This window comes from Sparus aurata, chromosome 2 (genome assembly GCF_900880675.1).
Source record: "Sparus aurata chromosome 2, fSpaAur1.1, whole genome shotgun sequence".
Classification (NCBI taxonomy): domain Eukaryota; kingdom Metazoa; phylum Chordata; class Actinopteri; order Spariformes; family Sparidae; genus Sparus; species Sparus aurata.
Window position 1 is genome coordinate 2,769,132 of NC_044188.1, and position 15,540 is coordinate 2,784,671.

The 15,540-nt window shown below is 44.8% G+C and overlaps 1 long non-coding RNA gene across 2 annotated transcripts; it reads right to left on the reverse strand.

Annotated features, from left to right (window-relative positions):
- Positions 1 to 10,052: 10,052 nt before the first annotated feature.
- LOC115570170 (uncharacterized) lies at positions 10,053 to 13,189 on the reverse strand. 2 transcript variants are annotated; one of them, XR_003981713.1, is made up of 4 exons: positions 11,978 to 13,189; positions 11,793 to 11,879; positions 11,623 to 11,700; positions 10,053 to 11,445 (listed from the first exon to the last, which is right to left on the reverse strand). It is a non-coding gene; the product is annotated as an uncharacterized LOC115570170 (long non-coding RNA). The 2 variants fall into 2 exon arrangements; XR_003981712.1 differs by having other exon boundaries at positions 11,793 to 13,189.
- Positions 13,190 to 15,540: the final 2,351 nt, after the last annotated feature.

Below are 15,540 nucleotides of genomic sequence, written 5' to 3' on the forward strand. Positions count from 1 at the left end.
AGCATGTCACTAGTTTGGGGACTTCTGTTTAGATAAATCTTGCAGTAAACTCAAGTTAACACCTTTAATGTGTCTAAAAGTAATTTCACAACATGTGTCTAATCTTTTGATTAGATTCCTTGGTACAGAGCCGAATACGTCAAAGTTTCCTGTGATGATGAGATAAAGAAGTCACGTTCCTCCAGCCACTAATGACAAGCTGCTGATGAGGGTTAATATAGAGATAATCGGGTGAGAGGTGTCAGTGTTTGCTTGTCCTCAGAGCAGAATGGCTGCAGTTGCAGAGCTCTCCTTCCTGCTGTTTGCTCTCATCAACAACATTCATGCAGAAGAACGTATCATCATCAAATGGGAATCGGACTCTTACACCTTCAGCCTCCCCGAGGAGGCTGACTCCTGCCTGATCTCCAGATTTGTTGGTGAGGAGAAGCTTGTCCTGTGGAATACCTCTGCCCTCTGGTCCGAGATGTCCCATTATACTTTTTGGAAAAAGTATAATGGGACATCTTTCAGCTCAGAGGTGGGAAAAAACTACTCACTGGTGCTTTCAACGCTTCAGTTAAATCACACAGGTTTATACTCTTGTAAAATCTACAAACATGTTCAATGGCTTAAATCCCTCCATCACTAACATCTCCTGTGATAAACATACAGGTCCTGATGAGGGAACACTTTGAAAACCAAAATATAACAGAATGTTATAGTTATTATATTATTTTCTAAGGGAACTGTCTGTCTGAGTGTGTTTATTTCTCCTCATTAATCCGGTGCATCTTGTTTGTGGATATGATGGAGACACATAAGAACACAACCGGATGAGCTGCATCTGTTATCACTCACCTCAACATATGAATATATAGTCAGTGTACTTAAAGGAGAACTTCGGTCGATTTAAACATGCAGCTTCATTGCTCAAGCTACCCTTGACTTGCCAGTACCGAAGACGCCAACAAATTTGGTCCAGCCATTACAGAGCTCCGTGATCGGAGACGTAGCATTGAACGCTAACAGCATGGGGTCAGAACTTTACACTGTGTTTTAAGCATCTTAACATGCTCCACATCTCACACCAAAAGTTATGCAACATCAGCAGACACCTTAGCACACAGCACTGTAGCGTGTATGACTCAAAATGAATAAAAAAGTAGTTAAAACAGTGTGTTTGTGCAAGCAGCCACACACCTGTTTGTTGACATCCGTGCCTTCCGGTAGCTAGACCAAACTAGCATATCCATCGAGTGTGCACTTAACAGGCTTAACAGGCTATTGTAAGGCTCATGGCTCATGACAGGCTGTAACATGGACATGTACATTATGAACAGAAACACGAAAATGCTGGAATACGTTTCCGTCTCCGCCAGTGAGGGAGTAAGTGCACGCTTGACGGATTGACTAGTTTGGTCTAGCTACCGGAAGACGCCGATGTCAACAAACAGGTAAGGAGCTGTTTGCACAAACACACTGTTTTAACTACTTTTTTATTCATTTTGAGTCATACACGCTACAGTGCTGTGTGCTAAGGTGTCTGCTGATGTTGCATAACTTTTGGTGTGAGATGTGGAGCATGTTAAGATGCTTAAAACACAGTGTAAAGTTCTGACCCCATGCTGTTAGCGTTCAATGCTAAGTCTTCGTTCACGGAGCTCTTTTAAAGGATGTGATCCCATGACAGCATCCACACACCAGTCAGTGAACTGGTTTCACCTTGGACCAGTCTGAACTAGTTTCACAGACTTATTTGCTGCCCAGAGCGATTCTGTTTTCTGGACCCCACATCCTCCGGGACAGAGCAGCAGCAGCAGCCAGGCACAGCCGAGGCTCTGATCCACCAGAGGAAGTGAGATTGGTCGGTACAGAGAGAGACAGAGGCCTGGAGGAGGCAGCAGCTGCTCGGGGGGCACAGTGATTCTAAGTTGGCGTTCCAGATGGCGCCTAGTCCTGTCCCAGCTCCTCAGTTGGAGGCCTGGCAGAGTTCTGTCCCTGCCCCTCGGTCAAAGGACCGGCCGAGTTCGGTGGCTGCTTGCGACTGTCCGTCGGCTCCCAGGCTGCCAGCCGCCACCGACTCTCCGTCAGCTCTCAGGCCATTACCTTCCATTGCACCTCCATCGGCTCCGAGGACAACACCTTCCAGTGTCTCTCAATCGGCTCCTAGGCCGACAGCCGACAGCCGCCAGCGACTCTCCGTCGGCTCTCAGGCCGACAACCGCCAGCGTCTCTCCCTCGGCTCCCAGGCGGACAGCTGCCACTGATCCTTTGTCGGCGCCCAGGCCGACACCTCCTTGTGGTACTCCGTCAGTTCCTGACTGACACCTCCTTGTGTTCCTCCGTTGGTTCCCAGGACGACACCTCCTTGTGTTCCTCCGTTGGTTCCCAGGACGACACCTCCCTGTAAATTTCTGTCAGCTCCCAGGCCGACACCTTCTAGTGGTCCTCCGTCGGCTCCCAGGCCGACACCTCCCTGGGAACCTCCGTCGGCTCCCAGGCTGACACCTCCCTGTGAACGTCCATCGGCTCCCAGGCCGACAGCCCCAAGTGATCCTCCTTCAGTGGCCCTGACAAGGTCCAGGAGGGTTTTCCAGTTAGTGGTTTGGCACTCAGAGGGTCTCAGCCTTCATCTCCACTGCCGGCTTCCAGGAGGTCCCAGTCTACACCCCCGGCCTCCAGAGGGCCTAGCCTTCACCGCCAGCTTCCAGAGGGTCCCAGCCTTCATCTTCGCGACTGGCCTCCTGAAGGTCTCAGCATTCGTCTTCACCGCCAGCTTCCTGAGGACCCTCGTCTTTGCCACTGGCCTCCAGAAGGCCTTCGCCTACGTCGTCGCCGCTGGCATCCAGAGGGCTTCCACCTTTGCCGCCAGCCTCCAAAGAGCTCCGGCCTTCGCCTACACCGCTGGCTTCCTGAGGATTTACGTCTTCGCCGCCGGCCTCCAGAGGGCTTTCGCCTTCGCCGGCGGATTCCAGAGGGTCTCAGCCTTCATCTTCGCCGCCAGCTTCCAGTGGGTCAAAGCCCATGCCCCCGGCCTCCAGAGGGCCTTCGCCTTCACTGCCAATCTCCAGAGGTCTTCTGACGTCACCGCACCCACCGGCTTCCAGTGGACTTCCACCTTCGCCACTGGCCTTTGCTGCCAGCCTGCAGAGGGTTTCAGCTTTCGTCTTCGCCGCCGGCTTCCAGTAGGTCCCAGCCTACGTCGACTCTTCTTTCGGTCTCCTAGGGGTCTCAGCCTTCAACCTCGCAGTCGGCCTCTGCCTCCGTCGGCTCCCAGGCCGACACCTCCCTGGGAACCTCTGTCAGCTCCCTGGCTGACACCTCCCTGTGAACCTCCATCGGCTCCCAGGCCGACAGCCCCCAGTGATCCTACTTCGGTGGCCCTGACGAGGTCCAGGAGGGTCTTCGCCGCCAGCTTCCTGAGGGCCCTCTTCTTCACCACTGGCCTTTAGAAGGCCTTCGCCTACGTTGTCGCCGCTACTATCCAGAGGGCTTCCACCTTTGTTGCCAACCCCCAGAGAGCTCCAGCCTTCACCTACGCTACTGGCTTCCTGAGGTTTACCTCTTTGCCGCCGGCCTCCAGAGGGCTTCCACCTTCGTCCACCGGGTCTCCGCCTTCATCTTTGCCACCGGCTTCCAGTGGGTCTTAGCCCACGCCCCCAGCCTCCAGAGGGCCTTGGCCGCCAGTCTTCAGAGGACTTCCGCCTTCGTCACCAGCCTCCATAGGGTTCCAGCTTTCATCTTTGCCGCCGGATTCCAGTGGGTCTCAGCCTACATTGACCCCGCCATCAGCCTCCAGAGGGTTTCAGCCTTCGACCCCACCGTCGGCCTCTGCCTCCCGAGGGTCTCAACCTTCACCCCTGCTGTCAGTTCCCCAGGGTCTCAGCCTTCGTCCCTGCCATCGGCCTCCCGATGGTTTCAGCTATCAACCCTGCCGTCGGCCTCCCAAGGGTCTCAGCCTTCGTCCCTGCCATCAGCCTCCTGAGTGTCTCAGCCTTCACCCCCACCGTCAGCCTCCTGAGGGTTTCAACCTTCGCCCTGCTGAGGGTCTCGGCCTTCGTGCCTGCCTTCGGCCTCCCGAGGGTCTCAGCCTTTATCCCTGCCGTTGGCCTCCTGAGGGGCTCAGCCTTCGTCCCTGCCGTCGGTCTCCTGATGGGCTCAGCCCTCGCCTCCACCCTCCCAGCTTCAGTTGGACTCTGCACCCCACTCTTCATCCACCGACCTTGACCACTCCTTTTCCCATTCTCTCCAAAATCTTCCACAAATTAAAATAAACTATCTTAATGTTAAATAATGGCACGGTCTTGTCAGTGAATGTATTTTTCTGTCACAGAACAAAACATGTAAATATCACCAACCTCCCGTAACCACTCACCTTTTATAGCCTACATAAAACATAAAACCTACACAAAAGACTTTCTGCGACACCCATCTGACACTCAATATACAAACTGGGTAGAAACAGTGTATGTGACGTGCATCAGTGTTGCAACATCCTCCTTCTCAGAACTCACTATCTGAAGACTTGTAACTGATGACAGAGGGTTTCCTGAAAACATAGCGTTGCTGTCCAATCATAACCACTGATCGCCAAAATGTGAACTTCTCATGACCTAAGAAAGTTTATCAGCTCCTAATCAAAAAACATCCTGCTCGCATTTCTTTCCTCACCCCTGGCCCTAATACTCCTCCGTATAAAGCAGCCATGTTTTCAGTTTTGTGGCGATGCATTTTTCAGGTGATTCAGTGAGTTTGTTAAAGGTTTGTTTGGCTTCAGAAATACAAGAACCGTCTCAGCTCATAACGGAGCACTCCCTCCTTCAGTTTGATCAAACAAATCAAAAACACCACGTTTGGAGATTACGTAGTTTTGACTGGACAGCGACGATATATTTCTTCTGACCTGTATTCAAACATAAACATCTACCTGTAACATTTGAGTATCTTCAAGCTGTGGTAAAATCTGAACAATCACAGCTCTGTGAACTGGTGTCAGAAGTCTGTCGTTAGTCATTTTTGGACAGTATGATAAATAAATAAATAGATGAGCTGTTCTGAATTTTGATGGATCAGCACTTAGAATTTATAAAACAGACCCAACAAGTGTCACAGCAACATTACGTTACCAACCAACTGCCAAAAACTACAGCAACCACGAACTGATTAGAAATGACAAATATAATTCAGTTATTTATCAGGATAAAAAGAGCTGTTATCATTTTGATTATTGTTTTTATGATATTTTATCAATTGTGATCCAAAATAAACACTATCACATTAATTTTGTCAAGTGATGGAGCTCAATGTTTCTTATTACTGATGCAGTAATTAAGCAAAGCAAACTAACACATGTCACACATGTCTGATTACATGTTACAAGAAATAATGCAAATAATTGCCATGGTGTAACAGCATGTCACTAGTTTGGGGACTTCTGTTTAGATGAATCTTGCAGTAAACTCAAGTTAACACCTTTAATGTGTCTAAAAGTCATTTCACAACATGTGTCTTATCTTTCGATTAGATTCCTTGGTACAGAGCCGAATGCGTCAAAGTTTCCTGTGATGATGAGATAAAGAAGACACATTCCTCCAATCACAAACAACAAGCTGCTGATGAGGGTTAATATAGAGATAATCAGGTGAGAGGTGTCAGTGTTTGCTCGTCCTCAGAGCAGAATGGCTGCAGTCGCAGAGCTCTCCTTCCTGCTGTTTGCTCTCATCAACAACATTCATGCAGAAGAACGAATCATCATCAAAAGGGAATTGGACTTTTACATCTTCCGGCTCCCCAAGAAGGCCGACTCCTGCTTGATCTCCAGATTTGTTGGTGAGAAGAAGCTCGTCCTGTGGAATACCTCTGCCCTCTGGTCCCAGAACTCCACAGTACCTGAAGACTTGAAACGACGACTGTCAGTTGTCAGCAGAGACAATATTTCTTCTTACATGATCCAGAACCTGACCCACTCTGACTCCGGCCAGTACCAAGAGAAGTGTTGGGGCAACGTGACATATGAGAACAACATCACTGTTATTGTTTGTAGTACGATACTTTTTCGCAGACGTGTTGATGTTACAGTTGGAGAAACAGTGGACCTGCCATGTGAGGGAGCGGCTGACAATCTGGACATCCAGTGGCTCAAGAGTGATTCTGGATATTGGAACAACATTTGGACGAGAGTTTTTGGGGACAGTGTAACATCAGTGATGGACGATGTTGAAGGAAGATCCCAAGTGGTGAAAGACTCATCAGGACTTCATATTTACAACCTCACATTAACACAGTTCAAATTTTACACCTGTCTCGTGATGAACCAACAGCAGTGTGTCAGCAGTCACCCTGTAGAGTTAGACCTGCCATGGGAGTCGATCCTCCACACAGTGGGAGAGACAGCTGTGTTACAGTGCCCTGCTGCTGAGTTCACTGACAACCAGACTCCACTTTGGAAAAAGTATGATGGGATCTACTACGACTCTGTCTCAGAGGTGGGAAAAAACTACTCACTGGTGCTTTCATCACTTCAGTTATATCACTCAGGTTTATACTCTTGTGAAATCTACAACCATGTTCAACAGTATCACCTGGTGGTGTGCCCCAAATCTGACCCACCTGCTGTCGAGCTCTTCTCAGAAGGAGACAATGTCACTTTCAGATGCAAAGGTTGGGAAAAGGGTAGCTGGCAATTCTGGTTCATCAAGCCAAACCAAACAGAAGGCAGAGCCTTGGATGTATATTATTTAACATCTGGTCTGAAGAGCAGACTGAACATATTTGAGGATGATGGCTTGGTGATTCTCTCTAATGTCTCACTGGAAGACACAGGAGAGTACTGGTGTGCAGTGACTAAAAGAGATCTACAGTGTGTGTCATCCTCCAGAACTGTTCTGAAGTCCAGAGAGCCCTCTGGGATGGACTTCACCCTCTACACGGTGAGGTCCTCACTGCTCCCTGGTCTGCTGGTGATCCTCTGTGTTGTTGTGGTCGCTGTGAACCAGAGGACCAGGAGAGGAGAGCAGCGTCCAGCTCAGACAGACAGTTAATAAACAAACTGTATGTTCATACTTACTCACCATCATGGTTTATCACCTGTTGTACATGTAAGTACTCATTTCATCTTTAATACAGGAGGTTCTACATTATATTATATCATACTATATCATATTATATTATATTATATTAAATTATATTAGTTAGTTATTTCACTGCCAACAGAACATCCTTTATTAACAACTGTAAATGTTGATAAACATCAGTTGCAACTTTATTATATTCATCCAAATAATGTTAACAGATGAACTACACAGTATTTAACATTTACAAAGTATTCTCAACATCAGTTGCCACATCACAATAAACAAGTGCTTAATAAAGAGTTTGTAAAACATCTGATTGTTTGTCAACAGAAGAATAACTATTAACTTTAATTATCTCTACATTTACCATTTATTAATCACGTTCAGTAGAGAGTGTTTCCAAAAGAGGTCATCACAATAAAGAAAACTAAATGTACTAATGTTATTGATATTGATAGCATGGGAATGAATGGCTGACAGTTATAATATTAATAATGATAATGACAGAAATACTAATAATAGTTTTAAGGATGTCCCTCAGTTTCTGTACTATTTTGTGTATAGTGATGTATAATAATAATAATAATAATAATAATAATAATATGTATAATAACATTATGTCTTTAAAGGAGAACTTCGGTCGATTTAAACATGCAGCTTCATTGCTCAAGCTACCCTTGACTTGCCAGTACTGAAGACGCGAAAACATTTGGTCCAACCATTACAGAGTTCCGTGAACGGAGACTTAGCATTGACAGCTAACAGCATGGGGTCAGAACTTTACACTGTGTTTTAAGCGTCTTAACATGCTCCACATCTCACACCAAAAGTTATGCAACATCAGCAGACACCTTACAACACAGCACTGTAGTATGTATGACTCAAACTGAATAAAAAAGTAGTCAAGACAGTGTGTTTGTGCAAGCAGCTACATACCTGTTTGTTGACATACGCATCTTCCAGTAGCTAGACCAAACTAGCATATCCACCAAGTGTGCACTTAACAGGCTTAACAGGCTATTGTAAGGCTCATGGCTCATGACAGGCTGTAACATGGACATGTAGCTTGAGCAATGAAGCTGCATGTTTAAGTCGACCGAAGTTCTCCTTTAAGTCATTTTTAACATGTATAATCTTTGAACATTTCACTGAAAATTAAATCTTGTTCTGATGATTATGTGATTTTTTTCCAACTGTATGTGAAGGAATCTGAGTTGCTTTTATGCATTTACATATATATATATATATATATATATATATATATATATATATATATATATATATATATATATATATATATATATAATAACTATCTTGTAGTGTTGTTAGTGCTATATAACTGTTATTATACTTTGGTCTGTATCAGTCATCTGTATAAATGATCAATACATGTTGATACCCAGTTTTACTGTGTTGATTGTTACTTCTGATTGTAATTATTATAAATAACCCATCTCTCTGTGTGCAAAATATATCTTAAAGTCAGATTAACTCCAATGTTCACATTATAGTTTATATCAGTTTTGTACAGTTTGTATCTCATTATATGAAAATGTCTGTTTATTATGTAAAGAGCTGTTATCATTTTAAATATACTCAGAACGTTTCACCGTTTTTCACATGTTTAATAAATTGCATTTCAAAATGAGTGAAAATCTATTTTGCAGCATTTTATCAGAATCAGAACTTCATTGTCCCCTGCAAAAAGCAGTGGAAATTCGTCTTTGACGTGTTCACAGATGTGCATAGAAAAAATAAACACAAGGTAAAAACACAGTTAACATAAAAACAGCAACACAATAAAATAAATACAGTGCAATATGTATAATACAGAATGAGGACATTAAAAAGGATTTTATAGTGCATTGTTGATGATGTTGATGGTGGATGGGATGAAGGATTTTTTCACTAAGTGGGACCCTGTAGCGACGGCCTGAAGGAAGGAGTTGGAATGAGTTGTGGAGTGGATGTGAAGGGTCATTTATGATGGAGGTGGCTTTGCGTCTGACTGCCTGTGTGTGGAGGTCTGAGAGGGAGGACTGTGTGGTGCCTGTTATTTTACTTGCGTGTTTGATGATGCGTGACAGTTGGATTTATCTCTGACGGAAAGAAAGGTGTACCAGGATGAGATGTACGTGAGGACTGACTCGATGAGTGATCTGTAAACAACTGTTAAAATGTCTTTGCTCACATTAAAACTCCTCAGCTTCCTTCAGCAAGAAGAGACGTTGTTGTGCCTTTCTGTAGGTGTGTTCAGTGTGGACAGAGAAGGACAGTGTTCTGTCCACCTCAATGCCCAGATACCTGAACGCCTCCACCTGCTCCACCTCTTGCCCATTGATCTTCAGTGGCTGCAGTAGTGGGTGGGCTGAGTCACCAGGTGTCACTCTCCTGCAGTGGCACAGCTCCTTGGTCTGAGAGATGCTAAGCTCTAAGAAGCTCTCCTCAATCAGAGGTGAGTCCACCTGTTGGTGATATGCTGTTAGGCTGTTAGAGTCCGTCAGGTGAGCCACCAAGGCCGTGTCATCGGCATATTTATTACTCAGCATCAGTCATTTTAATGTCTACAATAAATATTGATTTCTAAATGCACATATAAGGGTGACAGAAGTTGTGTGAACAGGCCTGATAGCAGCTTCAGTTGAGGAAAAAGCAGAAAATATCAGTAAACTGGAATATAGCTCCCAAACTTTTATTACAAGTGTCAACATTTAAACTTTAACATCCATCTCATCAGGACGGCTTTAATCCCTCCATCACTAACATCTCCTGTGATAAACATACAGGTTGTCATGCCGGGGAACAAGGGAAAACTATGGAAATGGGAGGTGGACCCAAATGCAGTTACTCAGACAAGGGGGCAAGATAGGGAGAAACAAAAAGCAAGCTTTATTTAAAGCTGAATACAAAAACCAGGGAGTCAGGTACAAAAAAAAAAGTCAAAGGGGACAAGAGGCAAAGAAGCAACAAAAAAAAAAAAAAACAGCAGGACAAAGTACAAAAAAAAACGCAAAGCTCAAATCAAACATGGAAAACTCAGAACCAAAACATACCATAAAGGGACTTGAAACAGGCAGAAACATGAGCAGGCACAGACATGGACTAGAGGCAATGAACGGACAAGGAGTGCAGGGAAGACACAGACTAAATACACAACCACTACTGACAAGACGAGGAACAGGTGAGGAGAGAGAGAGGGGAGGGAGGAGGCCAGGTGAGGTAACGAGGGGGACGAGCACAGTAGAGAGAACATGGAGGGAGCAAAACTACCGACAGAGGGAGACAGAGGGAAGAACAAAAGAGACTCTTAAAGGACACAGTGGGGCATGGAAAATCAAAACATAGACACACCAAGACATGATACAACACAAGACACAGAACTATGATAACAGAACATATCAAGAACATAAATCTACAGTCATGACACACGTCCTGATGAGGGAAACACTTTTATTTTTTAACCAAGTATTTATTGGCATTCATACGTATTTACACACATTTTTTGATTTACATCAGATATTTCTATGTTACATACTTATGAAAAGCCAGTTATTAAATAAAAAAAATAATACTAATAAATAACCGAAAAAAAAGTATAAATTAAACAGTTAAACCAATAACAGTTCGGCAAACAATTCAGACTCATTGGATCGTTTCTGATATTCCTCTGCTATATTTTTTTATAATATTTATGAGCAAGTCTTCTATAGGTGTGGGTTGTGTCTTAAGTAAACTCCATTCTTTGTGTGACATCAGGTAACTTCTCAGTTGCAAGTACCTATGAAAATCTTTACTTGTCAGACCAAATCTATCTTGCAATTGTCTAAAAGACCGCAGGACTTCCCCATCAAACATCTTATGTATCATTGTAAGCCCTTTTTCCTCCAATTCTTCAAACCCAACATCCAGCTTGTTTTGTTCAAAATTCAACAGCCAAGAAATGTTCATTGCCCTTGAAAGTCTCCAGGGGGGCTCCAATCTTTTTCCTAATCATGTTCAAAACTCTATGGGTGCACTTAATGGGTGCTCTAGCTCAAGCCAGTTTGTTTCTTCATTTTGCGAAGGAAACACATTGAAAATCAAAATATAACAGAATATTACAGTGGTTATTTTCTAAGGGAACTGTCTGTCTGAGTGTGTTTATTTCTCCTCATTAATCTGGTGCATCTTGTTTGTGGATAAGATGGAGACACATAAGAACACAACCAGATGAGCTGCATCTGTTATCACTCATCTAAACATATGAATATCAGTGTACTTAAAGGATGTGATCCCATGACAGCATCCACACACCAGTGACCTAGGTGAGATTACTCCCCCCACCTGGAACTCAGGTATGTTTTGATGAGCTTCAATTTGGAGAAGCTCCTCTCTGAAACAGCAGCTGTCACTGCAAGCAAATCAAACACACATGCAAATATAGATATTAATCCTACAGTAAGGTCACACAGTGATGCACAAAAAACAGCACATCAGCAAATAAACACATCTGAAGCATAAATTATGAATAACCATAGTATTGTTCAGTAATGTGACTGCAGCTGTAACATGCAATTACATAACTCACCTGCTTCAAGCTGACTCTCAGAGGTGGGTGATGTGGTTGACGTGGTAGCACTGCTGCTGCATGACGCCTGACTTGTAGCTGTATTCAAACATAGAGTACATCCATACTGTTAAGTTTGTTGTGTCAACATAGCAGTGCGTAAGAGACCACAGACAGTTGGCTTAACTTACATGCTTCAGAGAGTGGTGTGGATGTTGCATCAGAAGGCCCCTCTCCAGCAGCTGTTAGGGGCATCTTGAGATATTTTTTGAGCGCATCTAGACAGATATGGAGTAGATTCACTTATATACTGTACATATACATATACTGTAGTTACTTGCATAAGTGGTGTGTTCAACATACCATCTATAATTACCTTATAATAAAAGATTCACTACCATTTCACAATAAACAACACAGAGTACAACCTGCACTGGTGGTGCATCCAGACGGGTTGGCCTCTACTTTAATTCATGATTCATTTATCCTTCTTAGTAGCTATAAGTAAGCAAGATAATTTAATTGAAACGTCATACAAAACGGCATTTAAAAAAGGATGACATCATGTCACCTTTGGGACTTAAATGGTCTGCATTTTTAAAGCGCTTTTCCAGTCTAATGACAGCTCAAAGCGCTGTACAATACATGCCACATTCACCCATTCACACACACATTCATACACTGATGACGGAGGCCATGCTGCCATGCAAGGCGCCAACTGCTTATCAGGAGCAATTTGGGGTTCAGTATCTTGTTCAAGGACACTTCGATATGCAATAGGGGAAGCCGGGATTCAACTGTTGACCTTCCGATCGCTAGACGACCCGCTCTACCCACTGAGCCACAGCCGCCCCCGCTTGTTCTTCTCTTTTCTTCTCTTTCAGTACTGTGCACCCGAGGGCTTTGACTGCCAGTTCATCTTGCAAAATATCAAAACATAACCTGTCTCTCACTTGGCGTGACCTGACCTGTCTTCTGTGACACCTATCTGACCCTCTGAGGTGAGCAGCCAATGACCACATGTCATGTGACTCAGCACCACAAGTGAAAAGCATGTCATTGTTTATCTGTTTCTTTATTTTGTTAATATTTATTATTTTCAAGAGAGAACACAAAGGGAGGGCGCCAGTGGACATTGAAAATAAGTGTTGTTGGGGTTCTTTTTTTGTCCCTCCACTAACTGGTTTCACCTTGGACCAGTCTGAACTGGTTTCACAGACTTGTTTGCTGCTCAAAGTGATTCTGTTTTCTGGACCCCGCATCGTCCAGGACAGAGCAGCAGCCCCGCACAGCCGAGGCTCTGATCCACCGGAGGAAGTGAGATTGATCGGTACAGAGAGAGACAGAGGCCTGGAGGAGGCAGCAGCTGCTCGGGGCGCACAGCGGAGCCTCTCAGCGGCTGAAGGCGCAGACAGTCTCCGACAGAGAGCGCGGACCTGCCGCCAGCATGACTGCAGACGTGGCGGTGTCTCTTGTGCTGCTCGCGGCGACACGACCCGCAAGTTGCTGACCAGGTGCCCTCGCGGACACCGGGCTCTCCGTGTACGCGGTGGAGCTCGTGTCCACCTTCCAGCTGTGCTGCTGTACGCACGAGCTCACGGGCTCACCTTCAGCGGGGCCATCGGCAACCCCTCCGGTGCGCTCGAGCACGCGTACCACGCGAGGCTGTCGGGCCGCGCGAGCCGATGTGCCTGTGATCTGGGGTTTGGGTCTGTCGGGACTTCACGCGCGTCATAAGCTCCTCGGGTACCGGTGCATCAGCCCCAGTCACGCGCCGCTGCCCAAGGCCGCCGCGGTCGGGCTCGCGTGCGCCTATGCGGTTCAGACTGCTATCAATGGTGTACGCATGTATGACTGCTCTGTGATGACGTCATAATTGATCTAGTGACAGTAATAACCATCATTAATGTCATAAATGTTATTATAGAGTTAATTAAACGTCAGGAGGAGCTCTGTGTAGTTTTAGAGAAGAAATTAAAAATCAGAATCTTAATATTTACAATATTAATGAGGTAATAATACAAAGTCAGGAAAAGAAGGTCCCCAGAACACACAAACAAGGTAAAACAGTATCAGCTGTGTTGTCCTTTAAGGTCAGTTTGTTTATTCAGTCATGAAAAGAAAGAGTTTGATTATTTAGTTTGTTTAGTCAGAAAAAAAAAATCCGCCAATGACGATCTTTCTCTATTCATTAACATGCCTTCACTTAAACTACATAATGCTCCTTTAACAAAAAATGAAATGCTTTATAAAACATTTAATAAGCAACTGTTTATTGTAAAGTTGCAACTTAAAAGTGATCTGATATTGGACTGGGAGCCAGTGCAGGCGCTGAAGGGTGGGGGTGATGTGTTCCCAAGACTGAGTGTGAATGAAGACTCTGGCAGCTGAGTTTTGGACATACTGTAAGTCTGTGAGAGGGTAAACCGAGGAGAAGGCTATTGCAGTAATCCAATCTGGATGTAAGAAGGGCATGAATGAGTGTTTCAGTGACAGTGAGATAGAGAGTGGCAGAGTCTGGAGATGCTCTTAAAGTGATAGTTTGTGTTTTTTGAAGTGGGGTCATATAAAGTACATATCTATAGTCGATCTGTTTCCTACCGTAATCACCGATCAGCGCAGCCTCAGTTTGGAGAAGTAGAGAGCCGCTCCAGCCCAGACCAGAGTCCTGCACGGGTTCGGGTACCCGCGGGTACCCGACGGGTGACCCGCACAATTTGGATGAAACGGTTGAAAAATAATGTCCTGTGTGGGACACGGGTGCGGATCGGGTCGGACGCCTAGAGAGCGCGGGTCGGGTTTTGCGATTGTCATTTTCATGGCGTCAGGTGCAAAAAAAGAAAAAATCATTAGCGACACATCTACAAAAATATGCCTGCATTTCAAAATGATAAGCATGTACCGGTATATTTCATATGAGCTCATTCATGCGTGCTTGCGCCCTCCCAGAACTCCCATTCCCCACGCTGGCTTACTTTCATTTTTAAAGATTGCGTCAGTCTAACTTTGCTTCGGGTGCGGGTCGGGCGTCGGTATCAATTTATATCTTATTTTGCAAACCCGCACCCGCCCGTACCCGTTGTACTTAAAACCGCATCCGAACCGTTTCCCGACAGTAGCACAAATTACATTCTGCACCTGCTCATCTCCCATAAAAGGCTAAATCTGTTACTGTTCCTCCTTGGGTCTTGTACTGTAAAATAAACCTAAATGATCTCTCTATCCTTTTCTGGAGAGGTACACGTTTATATATCTTCCTCCATCTGACATAGGAGACAGGCTCCGTTTTAGTAGTGGCCTTGTCTCCTGCTAACCTTTGACCCACACACAGCTGAATGCTGCCTCCAAGGTCCCTTGGAGCTGTGAGCCCCGTATTGTCTACATTCCTTAACTTACACAAGGAGTAACAGGTTAAATTTAAACTGAGTTGAATTAAGGGCCAGAATGTGTTGCAGTCCAGATACCTCACAACACTGATGTACGTCACAAACACTGTTTCTACCCAGTTTGTATATTGAGTGTCAGATGGGTGTTGCAGAAAGTCATCTTACTGTCATTCCTCAGAGCAGCAGTGTCACACTCCATTTCTATAAATTAGCTGCAGTTTTTTCACGTAGTCTGCATCAAAAACAGAACACATCTGTCCGTTTGTTTTGTGTTTTTTTAATTTAGGCTATACGAACCTAAAGAAACTATATAGAGTGATGGGTTATGGTGATGGACTTCTTTGACAATAAAACCACTAACATCTACCAGCAGCGACACCATGTTGCAACATCCTCCTTCTCAGAACTCACTATCTGAAGACTTGTAACTGATGACAGAAGGTTTCCTGAAAACATAGTGTTGCTGTCCAATCAAAACCACTCATCTCCAAAATGTGAATGTTTCATAAGCTAAGAAAGTTTATCAGCGACTAATCAAAAAACATCCTGCTCT